Source organism: Miniopterus schreibersii (assembly GCF_964146895.1).
Source record: "Miniopterus schreibersii genome assembly, chromosome: 8".
NCBI lineage: Eukaryota > Metazoa > Chordata > Mammalia > Chiroptera > Miniopteridae > Miniopterus > Miniopterus schreibersii.
The window spans coordinates 3,892,863-3,906,245 of NC_138109.1; positions in this window are offsets into that span (position 1 = coordinate 3,892,863).

A 13,383-nucleotide genomic window follows, 5' to 3' on the forward strand; every position below is an offset into this window, starting at 1 on the left:
GAAATTTAAAATACATTGACCTACATTTGGAGAGCTGCCTGTGGTCCAAAAGCCCCTTAACCACAGAGGCTGCTGGTTTCAGAGACCCCTGATTGAGGTTCCCCCTTGGAGCCTCTCCCTTCCTTGCACGGTGGCCTTAAAACATCCCAGTTCTCATGAAAGCATGGATTCGAACTCCTTTCTCACAAGCCCGGTGAAAAAACTTTAACCGGACAGGAAAATAATTAGACCTTCACTTATTGGCTCTTTCAATGCTTTATGGGCAAATTTTGGGGGTGCCCTTCAGCCCTGCCACCTTGACATTGGCCATCTCTGCTGCCCGAGAGAGCACAGGGCTGAGGAGCGGAGCAGAGAACACGTGTGTTCAGTCCCGAGCGCATTTGCACGCGTGAGTGATTCTCAGCAGGCCAAACCGGCTTACATATCAATATTTACATTAAAAATTTACATGAAAAGGCCAGAAAAGTACCATCCAACATAAGGAGAATGTTAAGCCTCTCTCATTTGCACTTGAAGAGGGCTGTCAGTCAAGGATTTTTTTGGTTTTTAATTTTTTCGGTTACTGGAGAGATGCTTCTCTTGGAAGGCCGCGCTTTTCTTTTTTAGGCTACAACGGGCTTCGCCGCTTAAACGCGCTCATCCTGAAATAACGTGGGCTTCATTTTTCCATGCCTTGAATTTGAGGGATACGGCCCTGGATAAAAACATATCCGTGGGGAAAAGCGTTTTTCTCGATTCAGAAATGTTAGCCTAGTTCGTTCGGTGGCAGCCAGGTGACCTGGGACCAGCCTAGTCGTCGAATCGTAGTTTCTAAAACCACAAACGTTTTGGTTAAAGTAACGCGAAGATGAGTCCTTTCCACGACAGCTCAGCGGCTCTCCCGAGCTGTGACTGTCAAAACGGTAGAGACTGGCGCCCCCCCCCCAAAAAAAAAAAAATCAATTTGGTGTCATAGCGAAACCTACTGCTGAGCGTTTGCATTAGAAAGGAAGGGAGAGCAAGCGAACCCCCGGGACCCCCGAACCGATGTGTAAGGGGCGGGAGACGGCAGCAGAGCCTAAGTCAAACGGAACTTAAGTCTTTCTTTTCTAGGAGGAGCCCTCCCCCAGCCGCCCCAGCCTCTGTGGGACATCAGCCCCGTCTTCTGCACCAGCCCCAGGACGGGGGCATCTAACAGCTCATTCAAAGAATTGCCACGCTCCTCCCTTCTTCGCTTTAGTGACAGTGACACCCCCCTCCCCTCCCAGATGCATTTCCCCCTGTGGGTAGTCTCGGTATTTCAGTTCTGAAATGAGTTGGAGTTGGCTTTGCCACTTTTTGGGGGGCGCAGGTGGCAGGCACAGGTGGCTGGGCACCTGCGGCACATGTAGTCTCACCCACCTGGCCCTTCTCCCAGCCCCCCCCCCCCCGTGTGGTCTCATTTCCCGCCCAGCCTCCTGCTGGTGTGCACACCCCGCGAAGTGATGCCCTACACCCACCCCTGCCCCCCGGGGATGGGCATGGGCCACGGTCTCCTTAGGCATCACCCATGTCGCCTTCTCTCACCCCCCCCCCCAGCCTCAAGCCAAGGGAACAGCGTGTAACTCTCCCATTCCGTGGTTCTTTCAAATGACAGGGTGACGGGGTATAGTGGACGGAGGGCGGCCTCTGAAGCCTCGCCCAGCTTGAGGCCACCCCTGACCGTCCCCGCCTTTGAACTTGGGCCCTGCTCACCGGAAGGGTCCCCTTCGCCACGCCAGCGCTGGCGACCTGGGAGGGCACGCCTCCTCGTGGCCAGTCGGAGAGTTGCAGTCAGTTTCCATTTCTCACATTCAATTTTTTTTTTTTTTTAAAGATGTAAAAATCACTTCCTGACCCTAAAGGCTGGGAAGTGTGTTAGGGGACGGTTGACGTCCCAGGAAACGAGACGCGCGCGGAGGTTGCCTTCAAGGAGTCAGGGTAGCCAACCGCCCCAGTTTGCCTGGGGCTGAAGGATTTCCTGGGACCCAGACTTCCAGCCCTAAAAGCCAGTTAGCCCTGAACAGCCCTGGGCCAGCTGGTCCCCCTGGGATCATCCCACTCCCTCCACCGCTGTGCAGGGACAAGGCCTCTACAGGGCTTACAACCCAGGGCTGGCCGTCTAAGTGGGAACGGGGACTGAGAAAAGTCTGCAGAACGGCTCAGCTTCCCGAAAGGGCAGGTGTAAGCGGGGCCTCGGATCAGACGCAAGTCGGGGGAAGTCAGTGACATCAGGACCCTGGGCCCTTCAACTGCGTCCGAACAGCCACGTGCTGGACGCTGTGATCAGCTTGTGTCCCTCCCTCTAGGGCCGGTCCCCATCAGAGGAAGCCCTGCGCAGAGTGATGAACGCGTGGATATTTTCTCTCCTTCTGCAAGACGACATCAAGGTTCCACCCCACAGAGCCCAAGTGGGAAACTCAAGTCGTCCTTTCCGCCCCCCAGGGCTTGGCCAACGTCAACATTATAAACAGATCAGAGATTAACGTCCCCTGACTAATCGCTAGGAGCTAAGGTAATAGCTGCGGTTTAGTCACGCGGCGCAGAGCAGAAGGAACACACCGCGTGCCCGTCGGGGGTGGAAGGCAACCAGGGGAGGTCGGCTGCCCCTGCCTGCGCTGGCCACGGGCCCGGGCCGCAGGGCTGGCACTCGCCGCCTCCTGCAGACGTACCCCCGTCGCCGTATTTTTGTTCGCTTGAGTACTTTCCTACTTTCTGGCACCACAAGGCTCCCCAGTCTCACCTTCTAAACGTCCCTGTGGGCCGTGTTTAAAAGCTATTACTAGCCCCGGCCGGTGTGGCTCAGTGGTTAGAGCCTCGGCCCGCACACCAAAAGGGTTCGCAGGGTTGATTCCTGGTCAAGGGCAGGTACCTGGGTTGCAGGTTGGATCCCCGGGCCCGAGTGCGGGAAGCTACCAGTCGATGGGTCTCCCAACTCAACGTTTTTCTTCTTCAATAACGATCTTTTCGAAACGCATTTTTACCTTCCACAGGATGATTTTTATTGCTGGGATGTTAGCCCTAAAGGAAGCTCCCTCGGATAACGAAGGCGCGTGTTCTAGTTCCCAGCTTTCGCATCCAGCTGGATCCCCCGCCCGGTGATGCTCGTGAATTAACGCTGCGTGGGCCTGCGTGGACGCCTGGGTTTTCTGGGTGTGGGAACAAAGGCTGGGTTCGCTGACGCTGTCTGCGTCAGGTCAGTCCTTCCTTCCCTGTCTGCCTGTCCACACCCGGCAAGACCCTGCCGGAGCGCAGCAGGTGCGTGTGCCCAATTCCACATTTCCCATCCTGGAGGCCGCGATGCGTGGGCCGGGGACGGTTAATCGCCGCCCTCAAGGGCGCCTAGAGGGCCCTCCAGGCTGAATCAGGGTGAAATTCCTGGAAACCGCTACGTACCCACAAGCTCCGTGAAGGATACATATTCAGGGGTGGGCTTTTTCCCCAAACACGACGATTTTTCATCTCATTTCCCCACGCCCATCCTCCACCTTGTCCCAGGATTCTGACAGCTGCGCACACAAATCCTTCATCATTTTTTCAGCGGAACAGCCCCCTTCGGCGTTTCATAGAAAGATGCTGAATTATTTAGTCAAGAGGGCAAAAATTATGGGCCGTGGAAGGCGCCCAAAAAGTGCTCGAGAAATTGAAAAACGCAAGATTTCCTTCCGACGCACGCTGTATTTTTCCTGGCAAATCCCGTATTCAGGAATCCCTGCCGCTAGCTGGTGCTAGGGAACCGCTCGGGCAGCCGGCGATTGCACTGAGGGGGCCGCACTCTGTCGCTCTAAGGGGGTCGTTCCTCTCGGTTCGACGCCGCGGCCTTTATGCCATTGCCACCGGGTAGCTTATGAAGCGGAGGGAGCAGGTCCCCCGATCCTGCCCCGGGGGTCTGCCCCCTCCCGCAGCCACTCTGACAAATATCGAAGAGATTTCCTTTTTGAAAAAAAATTCTTTTTAATTGATTTTTTTTTTTAGAGAGGGAGAGAAACATCTCTTTGTCGGTCCATTTATTTTGTGCATTTCGCTGATTGATTCTTGTATGTGCCCTGACCGGGGATTGAAACCAAAATCTTGACCTGTGGAGACGACTCTCCAACCAGCTGAGCCACCGGGCCGGGGGCAAAGGCCTTTTAGAATGAGATCATTTGTAAAGTATCCTTCAACACTAACCTTTCTGATTTCGTTGGCACTTCCAACACATACACTGATTTTAAATTATTCTTGAATCTTATAATATAAATGGCGCTTTTTTTTTTTTTTGGCTAGAGATTTTAAAAGAAAAGGTATCCTGATAAAAAAAGACCGATTTCCAATTTAAGTTGTGAAAGTCCTGCTGGGAGGAAGGGACAGAGCTCTCCTCTATTTTACAATTTCACATGGGCGCGTTTACGCGGGATGTGACCGTAGCGTTTTCGTATTTTCTTCTGGGTCAGCGTGATGCCCTCGATCCGACGCCACAGGGCTCGTCTCTCCCCCTGCTTCACAGTTATCATTTCTGATTCACGAACGTTTCCCTTTTCTTGTGATTTTTTTGGTGGGGTTGTCTTTTTACCCCACGACTGATGTTTATTTATAAATTGATTGCCTTCTTTAAACATCCATTCGTTTAGTGGTGATCGATGGCAGCTGCTTCCCTCATTCCGCTGCTGGGCTGCCGGACCAGGATGGAGCTCGCTGCAGGCCTCCCGGGGCCTCCCGCTCTTAACCGTGTGCGTGAAGCAGGGTCTACACGTATTTTAACCAAAAGCCAGCTGACTGGGTGCAGAAGCAGAAACGAGAGCCCAGCTGTCCTCGTGGACACCGGACGTTAAAGAGACTTGCAAAAATGCCAAACAACACCCCTCCTCTCGCAAAATCGCTTTCGTTTGGGAATACACAGTTCCTTTTCATTAACAATGTGCTATTTTATGTTACTATGCAATGGGCTTACAACTGTATTTTTAAATGAATAAACATTACAGTTTGTCTCGGTTTTATTTTCTAATATGGTAAATACTGGCAGATACACCACACGAGCAAAGGCTCTTTGTTGGCGCTAAATCACGTTTGAGTGTAAAGAGCTCCTGAGATCAGAAAGTTGAAGAACAGCCGTTCGAGGAAACACCTGGCCCCACCTCACTTCCAGCCTTTTCTTGATGAGCGTGAAACGCTCCTTGCAACAGCCCTTCAAGGAAAATAGAGATGAGGCCGGTGTCTCCCATGTAAAGCGTCTTGTCCGGAGGCCCCCCCAGGCAGATGTCCCCTGTCTTCTCGGAATCAGGGTAAGGTCAAACTAGTTATCTGCAAACTAGTCATCGACAGTCGGACCGCTTTAAAATGGAGGGTATTTTAAAGTTAGTTTGTCACCTATGATCCAAATGCGCAGAAAACCCAAATTCCGTTTCTTCCTTGGAAAATTATTTAACTGCAATAATGTCAACATTAATGTTTTTAATAAAAAAAAGAAACATGTTCCCAATAAGTTAAAAAAAAAGAAAATTATTTAAATACAATCGTAGCATCTCAGAATAAACGGTGACGATAAAGGATTGGAGATACATTCTGGAAATATAGCTTCGCCGCCTTCGTTTTAAAGAAATTGAGTGCCAGAGCTTGTAGCTTCACATGAAGCTGTGCACTCTGCAGGGTTCTGAAAGGTGTACCCTGACTTTCAAAGTTCAGGTCAAGACTTGGTTTTCCTTCCCAGGTAATGAGGTATAATCCTTGTGGGGAAAAAAAGAAATTTATCCAGAGAGCCCAGAAAATAAAGTCCAAGCTTCAGGGATGTGCCCGAATATTGTGTGCCATCAGAAGAGATTTTGAGATGCCTCCCTGGACTGTAGTATTTGGATGCTAAATGGTGTTTTTTTCAAGATGCTATTTAAAATGAGATTTTGCTGTATGTTCATGGAATGCTTTAAACATAATTTTAAGTCTTTTGAAGCCATCGAAGAGTCCGCTCTTGGCCTGGCCAGTGTGGCTCCGTCGGTTGGGCATCTCCCATGCATGAAAGGTCACCGGTTTGATTCCCGGTCGGGGCACATGCCCGGGTTGCGGGTTTGATCCCTGACAGGGGATGTGCAGGAGGCGGGCGACGGATGCTACGCTCTCATTTCGATGTTTCTTTCTCTCCCTCCCCCTTCCTCTCTCTCTAAAAGTCAAGAAAAATGTTTTAAAAAGAGCTGCAAGGGGTTGGGGTTCCGAACACGTTACCTCGTTACTGAACGCAGAGGACCCCCCCCATTAAATAACACTCGCCAGCTCCCCTCCCCATGCCCACTCCTGCCCCCCGCCCGGGACGCTTAGTCGCCGGGACCGAGACCCTCCGGAGAGCGAACGGGATGGGAAGGACCCTGCCGGCTCAAGCCCTCGGACTCCGTTTGCACAGGGATTTGCAGTGTCGCGCTCATCAGTGCGGAGGCGTTAACAGGCCAGGAGGCTGAATGGAGATCTTTGTACTTTCACCCAACTGTTTGTTACCGAGAGGGTCTGTGGGTTTGGTCCGACGCCTAGATCCACAGACGCAGACAAACGAGACACAGAGCCGATGCGACGTGGGGTTTATTTACCGAGTGGGCTCTGGCCACGGCTGGAAGGCGGCACAGGGCTGTGACTCAGGGCCTTGTGGGTGCCCCGGCCTCCTCTGGGCGGCCCCCCAGGCTGCGGGGTTCCCATCGTGGCAGCCGCTCCTACCCCACAGGCTGATGACCTGGGCTGGGCTGGGCTGGGCTGGGCTTAGCCGGAGGTGACTGCAGGGCTGGGGTCACTGAGGATGACCTCACCCGGTGAGCACAGCTTTCCCCTCTGAACAGCCACGCCTTGCACACGTGTGGGGCGCTGGGGGAGAGGGGCAGCACCCCGAGCTAAGGTGAGCGACTCTGGGGGGCCCACGGGGACGCGTGGGGGCTGTCCCAGGAGGAGCCTTACGCCAGCCGTGCCACGGCAGCCAGCCCAGGGCAGCGCCTTTGCCTCGTGCGTCCCTTTCCTGTGGCGGCCGTGACGAGCCACAGCCTGGGCTGGCTGAAAACAAGCGATTTCTGTTTTCTTACGGCCTGGAGGCCGGGAGCCCAGGCCCAAGGTGCCGGGGGCTGCGCTGCCCTCGGGCCTGCGGGGAGGCTGGATTGTTTCTCCCCCGTCCGGGGTCTGCCGTTCCTCGGCCGTGGCTGCCTCGCTCCCGTCTCCGCGGCCACACGGCCCCCTCCTCTTCTGTGTCTTCTCTGTCGTAAGTTCACATACAGGGTTTAGGGCCCAGCTGGGTGATCTCCTCTTAAGACCCTTAAATGAGCTCCATCTGGAAAGGCCCTTTTGCCAAATAAGGTCACGTTCCCAGGGTCCAGGGACTTGGGCATGGACGTGCCTTTTGGGGACACCGTTGACCCCACTACACCTGGACGCAGGTTTCCTTCCTGATGCCCTGACTCCCTTAAAGAAGGTTAGAGGCCGTGGCATGGGGAAGGCAGTCCAGTTGCTACCTATCCAGAGATGAAGTTGTGCGGAAGGGAGCTAAGCATCTCTCTGAGCTGAAGGGGAGGCTCCCTCCACCCCTGCACCCTGTGGCCAGCTCCTGTCAGGCCCTCCCCTGGAGCAGGCGTTTCACACCCACCACAGCAGGAGCAGGGGGCAGGTCAAAGGCACCCAAAGCTCCACCGGCCTCACACCTGAGCTCGGGTAGCCCTGTGTGCTGGGGCGTGAGTGACCAGCAGGGCCGTCGGTCCGGGTGTCCTGCATGGCTCCCAGGCTTCGGCTGCTGAATTCCCAGTAGTCTTGACTTGACCTCGCTAATCAAGGGAGGTGGCGGCAGGGAGCTGGGCTGCACCAGAGTAAGGTGACGGTAAACCGCATCCTGGGCCCGTGACGCAGGCATCAAGGGGCTCGCGGGCAGCAGGTGACTCTTCTAGTTTCAGGGATCCCCGCAGGGCCTTTTGTTCTCAACAACCTTTTACCACCTGTCCAGGTCCTGAAATTTCACCATTGGTGACATTCCTCTGATCTCTGGGTTTTTTAAATAACTTATTTTTCTGGATGTGAATAGCAGTTTATCTGAGTGAGCCTCTACAGATGAAATACTGTATGTTTGGGGCATGGGGAAAGAGCCATGGGTTTGGGACCACAGCTCCTCCACCTACAATGAGGTGGCCTTGGGTAATCCAACCACTCCCACTCCTGGCTTCCTCGCCTGAAAGAAGGGGAACGATCGTACCCACACTTCAGGGTCATTGTGAGGACTGCACGCATTGCACGTAGAGAATCTAGCATGTTTCTGGGTGTGATTGTTTTGAAAAGAACAGTAAGTCCTACTGCTGTGGTATGTCGGTCGCTTTATAACTTATAAAATGCTTCCGTGCGCACTGTTTGTTCCAGATGCAATCTCATGAACTGGGCTGGGCTGTTATCATTTCTATGTTTACAGGCGAGGAGACAGGTAACGCGCTGTTGTGAACGGCCAGCCGCGTCTTCCCACCTTCGGCTCCAGGCTCTCTCTCTTCCCTGGCCTTTGCCCCTCAGGTGGGCCCGTTGGCAGGCAGCTGAGGGACACCCGTCAAGGGGGCCGGGCCCCGATCAGGGGCCTGGGGGAGAGGAGAGAACAAAGACAGGTGGGAGGGTGCCAAAGAAACTCTTACCTTTGCCACAACCGTCTCTGGAATTGTGTTGCTGTGTGTTCGCCTGCCCGCCAGCAGTGTGTCAACACCGTCGCTGTTACTGTAGGTCAGGCCCCGTGAATGAAGAACACTCCTCAGACCCCAAACAAACCATAGACCCCAAAAAATGTTTTCATTGGCGTGCTTGGTGCGCTATTGGGAGAATTTCATCTCGCTGTTGACATCTATGGCACAGAGCCTGACTCACGGGAGGCCCTCAATGGCTATTTGTTGAATGCACAGTCAACAGACGTCGGGTTTTATCTGCGTGAAAGCGTTTCTGGCCACTCAGGGTGAGTGTTGAGTGAGGCGAAAGCATTGCGGGGTGAGTCACCACGAAGGGCGGAGGCGCCGGGGGCCGGGCCTGCCATCGCGTTCCCCTCGCCTATTGTTCTGAGCTACATTTCTTTCACCGTGGATTCCTCCGGCGTGACCGAAGAGTTGGAGTCACGGTATGGGAAGGTCCAGTCACATCTGTCTGTCACAGAGGAAGCCTGGTGGCTGCCAACCCATTGTTTGGGAGAATCCAGGGAATGGCTCGGGTCAGAGGGGAAGAGGTCAGTGTCGCTGTGCGCTGGACGGGCTGGTCGGGCAGAGGGAGCCGCCCTCGCAGATGGGTTTTTTTGGGGGGGGGGGGGCGTTGTTTCCCAGGGCAGCTGTAGCAAATTATCTCCGAATGGGTGGCTTTAAAGCAACAGAAATTTATTCTCTCATAGTTCTGGCGGCCACAGGTCTGAAATCAAGGCGTCGGCAGGCGCGTCTCCTTAGGAAAACTCCAGGGGAGCCTTCCGGCGTCTTCCAGCTGCTGGGGGCTCCAGGTGTTCCTTGGCTTGTGGCAGCATCGTCCCGATCCCTGCCTCGGTCTTCACACGGCCTCTCCTCTGTGTCGTCTCCTCTTTTTATAAGAACCCTTGCTACTGGATGTAGGGCCGAGCCAGCTAACCCAGGATTGATCTCATCTCGAGAGCCTTCACTTGGTCACACCTGCAAAGACCCTTTTCCCAATTAAGGTCAGCTTCACAGAGACTGGGCGTCAGGACTCAGGCCTGTTTGGGGGAGGGTGCCCCCAGTTCAACCCACGAGAGGTGGGGTCACACCCAGTTGTTTTCCGAAAGTGATGCTGATAAAATGATTCGTGGAGATCACTGAGAAATCCCCAATCAACATCAAGCATATTTCTTATTTAAAAGGAGAAAGTGTTGGATTGAATTCTGTGTGCCTAGCAATTATTTTTTCTTTTTTCCAGGAGTCTAGTTCACATCTTTAAATTCTTTTTCTTCTACATATTGGAAAATCTCTTCCAACAACTCATCTATCACTTGTACTGACTTTGAAATTTACTACATTCTATTTTTATTAGAAAGCATGATCTCCAAAAAAAAAAAAAAAAAAAGGTTTTCATGGAATATAGATGAGACATTTCTATCGTTTTGAAAAGAAATGATAAATGTATTTAATTCAAATGATTTCGTGTTTTGAAAAATTCATATCAGGTGGTCATCTGAAGGGCACCAGGGTGACTGTGAAGTTATAGTCCATTTAAATCCGATTAATTCAGACCTTCTTTCTATGGGCGTCGTGCTTGTAAGAAAAATTGCAGGTAACGCCTAATCAAGTCTTGATATTTAAACATGCAAAAAAAAATGAACTCATTTTTACTTCTGTCTTTCCTAGCGGACAAAATCCTGCTCTCTAGAAAAATGGAAGTTCTTTTATTATGACGCCATTTGTCACAACATTGTTTTGGAAATTTAAAAATTTAGAAACATCCTAAATCTGCATCAGCAGGAACAGCCTAAGTAAATGGAGTAGAAGCAGGACCTAACACGACACCGGCGATTTTCAACCGGGCGCCGCAAGGATGCTTGAAACACGCAACACCTGACTAGTCGGGGCGCTGGCCCCGTTCCCCTTAGATTGTTAAATAAAAAAAATGACAACAGCCAACACAACCATAGCCGTCCAGTGTGTGGACAAATTATAATGATACCCATTTATTTTATTTTTTTGGTCAGGTCCGCAGAACATCTATTTTCTGGTGGGCCCCAGAATTAGTCATTAGTTTCTGCGCCAGGAGATGGGAAGGGCTGAAACCCTTCAGCAGCGCAGATGCCCGGCGGCCCCGCGTCGGCGAGAATAAACCTCCCGAAAACAGTGAGGGCAGAGGAAGCCAGTCACGGGGGATGAGCCCCTGGATGTACAAATTGGAAGGATGCACAACAAACTCAGTGTCTTGATTACGGCTGCACACGCGTAAAATGAGCGGGGCAGGAAGAGACGTGTTTCCAAGTGAAACGCACCCTCTGCGGGGAATGATCCCAGGGAAGGGGAGAAATGAAGCAACCGATGTCAGAAGGGACATACGTGCGAGATTTTACTTCTAGAAAAATCCCAAGTTACATGGAAAATATGAGAAAACGGCAGGGTTTGCTTGAGCTCAGTGGGGGGAATATAGGGCTCTGTTAGGATTAATTCTCTCTGTTTTTCTGTATGTTTAAAATATTTTATTAGAAAGAGGTTCCTATTTTCCACTGACTGTGTCTTCGACATGCTCTACCATCGAGCTGATAGGGAGACACTGATTTTAACAGGTGACACGTGGACCGAACCAAGGAGAGGAGAGGAGAGGAGAGGGGGCCAGAGAGTGTGCCAAGGCCCCTGTGCCACCGGCCGCTGCATAACCCTGTCATTTTAGGCAACTGTTTGAACCTCAGTTTCTTCGGTTGCAAAATGGGGGTCACCTCCATCTCGCCTGCGCTGCAGGGACGCGAGAGGAGATGAGCTACGATAACAGAAGGGGCGGCCGTCAGGGGAATTGCAGCTAAGGATGGAGCCGCTGCTGTGTTTTCAGACGGGCACCAAGCATTCATTCTTTACCCTCGGGCTGATGGCAGCGCTGTGACCTAGGAATTACTTCCTACGCCGTTCCATGTCAAAAATAGTAAGAAACAGGTGGCTTCCCCTCTGCTTGTCCTTCCAGAACCAGCCCCCCAACAGGGAACGAACGGGCCATGGCTCGGGGGTGAGGGGCCGGCAGAACCTTCTGTCTTTATTGAGAGGTGAGAACTGAGCCTTGGGCGATCCCAGGAGGGGAGAGGGTGACAAGCCGAGAACCAGGAGGGGCCCTCAGTATGGCACCCAAGGGACAGAAGGTGGCTTCAGGAAGGGGGTCGGCCCTGGCCAGTGGCTCAGTTGGTCAGAGCCTTGTCCCCGTAGGCCACGGTTGCGGGTTCCACCCCCGGTCAGGGCACATACAACAGTCAACCAATGATGCAGAAGGGGAGTAACAAGTCGGTGTTTCTCTCTCTCTCTCAAACCAATCAAAGCATATTTTTAAAAGCTCACCTTCTTCATGCCAGTGGGACAGTCTTCAGTCTTCTACTCCAAGATCTTCCATTTGTTCTGCAGTATTGCCCCTTAACCATGGTTATAAAAACTTTCTATTTACTGGATTGAAAACCTAGGGTCTATGGTGCGTTCTAACCACCATAAGCTTCGGGAAGAGCGAAGGGAAACGCGGTCTCCCCGGGAAGGCCGAGTCCTGGGGCGGGCGGGCGACCACAGCCCCGGGGCAGGCGCGAGTATCCGGCTGTGCTCAGGGACTTGTCATCAGAGAAACAAAAGTTTTGATGTCAGCATATGTGATCTCCCCCATCCAAGCGCTGGCCCCAAGCAGCCCCAAGCCCTGAGCACGAAATAAATACGAATTAAAGTAAAGATGGAGAGAGAGGGAGGAATTCGGTTACTTTCCCTTCACCTCCGATTGTTCAAAGTGGCTCCTGAAGCAGAACTAAGTCCTGGTGTTTGATTGCTTCTCCCAGGTTTAAAGAAAAAAAAACAAAAAATGAAACACCTGGGGTTAAAACCAGGCTTTGCTAGGACACAGCAGTTAACCCCGGGCCTGCTGTTTCCTGGACTCCCAGCCCCCGTGGCAGCTCCGACAGTTTCCGGCCTGTCCCGCGCTGCGGGGCGTGTGCAAGGGCACTTCGTTTACTGCACCTGCCGTAGCCCAGGCCCGAGGCCGGGTCCCTTTCCGCCTGCGGGGCCAGGTGGATGCGGTGAGCCTTCTGCTGGGACAGGCGTGCTTTCCGCCGAACCAGCGCCTGCAAGTTCTTAGGAAGAAAACTGTGGCCCCAAAAGGTTACCACTTATGAACCAACCGGGCACCCGGGAGCCCTGATATCTGGCAAATTCGACAGCCTGGCTTTAACATACTTGAGGTTTTGTTAGGAGGAAGGCGCCCTCCTCCCAGCTCTCCTGGTCCTAGCATCCCGCCTTTAGGAGTGGGGCTGGGACGGGCAGGGAGGCGGCCCAGGGCGTGGCGCTGGGGCTCTCCTGGAGCTGTGAGGTGGGGGTTTGCAGTGAGCGCCAAGGAGCTGTGGGCTGTCCCAGGATCAGGAATTCTGGAAGGCGCCCCCAGACCCACAGGCAGCTGGAACACCCTCAACCAGGGTTGTTACCGCCCGTTCCTGGGTGGCCATGCCCAGCACACCCGGGGGCAGGTTTCCAGGGAGGACCCTCGGGGAAGGCGTAGCTGCCCCCGCGCCCGGCTCCTCTCTCCATCGCAGAGAAATCAGGAGCCCGGCTACACCCTGTTAACCCGTTAGGATCAGGGGGGGCCAAAGAAGTCCCAGGTGCCCCTTGTCTTCCCATCCCACTTGTCTACTGGCCCTTAAGCTCTCTATGTGGGCAGAGCCCTAGGTGAAAGCTGTAGTTAGGTTTCTTCCCCTGGGTTATAGTTCCTGTGCCCATATAACCCGCCCCCGGG